Source organism: Anarrhichthys ocellatus, unplaced genomic scaffold (assembly GCF_004355925.1).
Source record: "Anarrhichthys ocellatus isolate YVR2014 unplaced genomic scaffold, GSC_Weel_1.0 scaffold3895, whole genome shotgun sequence".
Lineage (NCBI taxonomy): Eukaryota > Metazoa > Chordata > Actinopteri > Perciformes > Anarhichadidae > Anarrhichthys > Anarrhichthys ocellatus.
This window is the reverse complement of record NW_022283869.1, coordinates 1,053-5,051: the sequence shown is the minus strand read 5'-3', so window position 1 is coordinate 5,051 and position 3,999 is coordinate 1,053. Positions and strand designations below refer to the sequence as shown.

Here is a 3,999-nt window from a genome sequence, read left to right as displayed (position 1 = left end):
AATGACCTCATAAGATTACCTTGTTAGATTACCTCGTTGCATTACCTCGTAGCATTACCTCGTTGCATTACCTCATTAAAACAGGAGACAGAACTGTTGTTTTTCTTTACCTCTGGGTAATTTATTTATTGTTTTTTTTATTTAGTTATTGTGTTTTGATCACGAGTCTGAAACAATTGTGATTAACCTCAGGTGTGATGTGACCTCGGGTGTGATGTGACCTCGGGTGTGATGTGACCTCGGGTGTGATGTGACATCGGGTGTGATGTGACATCGGGTGTGATGCGACATCGGGTGTGATGCGACATCGGGTGTGTTGCGACATCGGGTGTGTTGCGACATCGGGTGTGTTGTGACATCGGGTGTGATGTGATCTCAAGTAGGGCTGGGCGGTATGACCACAAATGCATATCACGGTATTTTGTAAGACTTTGGCAGTTTCACGGTATATCACGGTATTTTTTCCGCGTTAAAGCATTAATTAATTACGCCGAAAAGAACCGGCCGGCCAGCGAGCGGTGAACAGCTGTTTGTGTGGCGTGTCTTCCGTTCCGTCACTTCCTGTTTCCTTCACCTACATTCCCCTGGGTCCTAAGTCCCTCCATGTACAGCTTCTTATCACCCTCTATGTACCAACGTACATTTATAACAAATACCACACATATTACGGTAATCAGCGTTGCATATGTGTCTAACCAAAATACCTTTTGTTGTTCAGTCTTTGTTCATCCTGCATTGCTCTGTTCTGTTCTTTAATGTAACTTTACTGTAGCGACGGAGCCTCTCCCAGCTGTTAGCAGACTGTTGTTAGCGAGCTTTACCCAGCATACAGTTCGGCGGTGTAATTTTATAAATGTACAATTATTAGTGTTACAAATTGTTTATGTGTCACAAACTGTTATGTCGTGGTGTTTTGTTATTAAAGAGCGTTAGTTGTTGTTATAAAGTTATGACCATGACTAGGGGTCCCTCTCAATACACTTAAGACAACTAGCTCCGACCGTAGCGCTCTCAGCCGCGAACAATATATTTTGCTGCCTGTTGAAGAGCGACAGAAGTTGTTTCGGCTGTGCACCGGTATGACGGTATATGAAAGATTCATATCATACGGGAAATTAAAACCGGTATACCGGTCGGTATACTGCCCAGCCCTAATCTCAGGTGTGATCAGCGTCCTAAATACACGAGGGCAAAGGGCAAAACTGCCCCTAAGAAATATAATGTTGACCCTGATATCACTAGGAGAGGGGCAAAAAATGCCCCCATAATTTCCTCTAATAATAATGATAATTTAATGAACTTGTCAAAAACATCGTAGCCTATATGACCCGGTCCAGTTGCCTTGACTGATGTTGCGTGTGCGTGAAGAACCGAACTTTCTAAAAAGATAAATAAATGGAGCGCTTCTTAATCAGACCTGTGACTGCGAGACTGCGGTCAACTCAGCAGACACTTACATGTTAGTGCACCTATATGCTGACATTCACGGAAAACGCATTCAAACGGCACAGATCGGGAGCGAGTAAGGACTTTGAAAGTTAGCGGAAAGATTAACGTGAGACAACATCCGGTTTATTCAGACGAACATCCGGTTTTCAGAATAAGATGCCAACAAAGTATGAATTATATTCACATTAAGTATAAAACATGCTACCTGCATCTCGTGAGTTAAAGGGAAAATACACCTAAATTGTGCGTAAAGTGTCTTCATTCTTTGATTTGAGGGTTGCTAATGAATAATACCTGACTGACAGTCAATTAAGATATTTTACTAAGTAAAAACTCTGAACTGAATTTCTACCTTCAAATGGCACATTTTTTAAATATTTAAGGTGCTACAAAAATATTTTTCACAATAATTCCATACAATGACTGATGTATATGTAATCAAGGCATCATTGACTTAATAATTGTTAATAGTTGTTTAAAACATTTAATAATAACAATAAATAACCACAAAGAAATAAGAATAAAATTGAATATGATTGTCTGATTTACGTTTGTTTTTTGTTCAAAAAATCTAAGAAAACACTTTGAATCTGTAGACTACTGCTAATAGTCTTATTATTGCCATTTGATGACAATTGCTCATATACTGTAAGCCTAAATAAGTATATTTATTATTTTGAACAAAGGTTAAATGTTATTTCACAAGTTTCAAAGAGTGCCCCCAATTTTTTTTAAATGCCCCTGGATTTCAGTCAGTGGGGGCAAAAAGTGCCCCCAAAAAAATATGTAAATTTCCTACCCTGGGTGTGATGTGACCTCAGGTGTGATGTGACCTCAAGTGTGATGTGATGTCAGTACCTCCATGATGCTGTACAGGTGCGATGACGCGTCCCCTGGTGTCCACTTTAGGCGAGTTCTGTCCGTACGTCCCGTCATCGCTGCTCATCAGGTGGACAGGGTTTCCCCGTCCATCCAGAACCGTGGTGTTCACCGTGGCGCCCACGTTCTCCTCCGACACCATGTTTCTGTCAGAGCGGGCCGCTGACACTGAGCGGGACAAAACCAGGACCAGGACCAACGAAGCAGGCAGACGGGTCCACCTTGGGGACAACATGTCGTCCTTTCAGTCTTGGTTACATCCAAACTACCAGGAGACAAAACAAAACTCCTTTAGACAACAACTTCCTGTCACACTGTCTCCTGTATGTCAAATGAAAATGTCTTAATGTATCTTTATCATCAAAATATGTTTGTTTTTAATGTCCTCAAAAGCATCTTAATGTCTCAGGTCTTCTAAATGTCTCGGTTTGTCCTCTTTAATGTCCCTGTGTTTCCTCTTAATGTCTCCGTATGTCCTCTTAATGTCAATGTTTGTCCTCTTAATGTCCCTGTATGTCCTCTTAATGTCTCAGGTCGTCTTAATGTCTCTGTATGTCCTCTTTATGTCTCAGGTCTTCTTAATGTCCCTGTGTGTCCTCTTAATGTCTCAGGTATTCTAAATGTCCCTGTATGTCCCCTTTATATCCTCTTTATGTCCCTGTATGTCCCCTTTATATCCTCTTTATGTCCCTGTATGTCCTCTTTATATCCTCTTTATGTCCCTGTATGTCCTCTTTATTTCCTATTTATGTCCTCTTAATGTTCCATCATGTCCTCACGCTGACTGAAGTCCTGGATCAGCCTCTTAAGGACTGACAGAGTTGTCCGTGTGTCTGTCTGATCATGGAGCATCATCACAGGCCAACATCTGGACCTTCACGCCGCCATGTCTCCGGACCTGAGACCCTGGAGGTTAAAGACAATCAGAGACGTTCAGAGGTTCATTAAATAAAAGCTCGTTTAACGTGCAGCCCCGTGACTCGGTGTTTAAACGCCGTTTGAAGCCGCTTTGTCTTACCGTCTGCAGGCGGACAGACAGGCAGCTTCCGAGCGACAGACCCCGCCTGTCTCCGCTCTCCTCCCACCTTCTGTCCGCTGTGGTCCCGGTGAATGTCCAGTGGTCCTCGGTGGGTCTACGGAGGTCGGATCCTGCAGCGGCTCCGTGTTTTATTCCGGTTTTGTTCCAGCTGGTGGTCTCTGTGGTGCGGAGGCTTGAGCCCCGTCTCGGTTCTCAGTTTGGGGCGCACTGCGCATGCGCAGAGCCAGGAGAGGGGAGGCGGCAGACAGGGCGCGTGAGCGACACCTTCGTGTTTTGGTACCTGAGATTTGATCAGCTGTCGCGAGACCTGACGAGAGACCCTCCTCCTGTCTGTCTGACAACCTGTCTGTGGTTTCTAAATATCAACAATCACAATATCAATGATTATCAGTCCAATAATCATCATTATAGAACCGTTAATAGACAGAGTGGAGATGATAATACTAATAATAACAATAATAATAATGATAATAATAATAACAATAAGAATAATAACGATAATAATAATAACGATAAAAATAACAATAACAATAATAATAAGAATACCAATAACGATAATAATAATAATAACGATAATAATAACGATAAAAACAACAATAACAATAATAACAATAACAATAATAATGATAATA

General features: G+C 41.9%; 1 long non-coding RNA gene across 1 annotated transcript; it reads right to left on the bottom strand.

The window, feature by feature from the left end:
• Nucleotides 1-2,181: 2,181 nt before the first annotated feature.
• Nucleotides 2,182-3,574, bottom strand: LOC116379208 (uncharacterized). Its single transcript, XR_004212387.1, has 3 exons — nucleotides 3,347-3,574; nucleotides 3,108-3,234; nucleotides 2,182-2,593 (listed from the first exon to the last, which is right to left on the bottom strand). It is a non-coding gene; the product is annotated as an uncharacterized LOC116379208 (long non-coding RNA).
• Nucleotides 3,575-3,999: the final 425 nt, after the last annotated feature.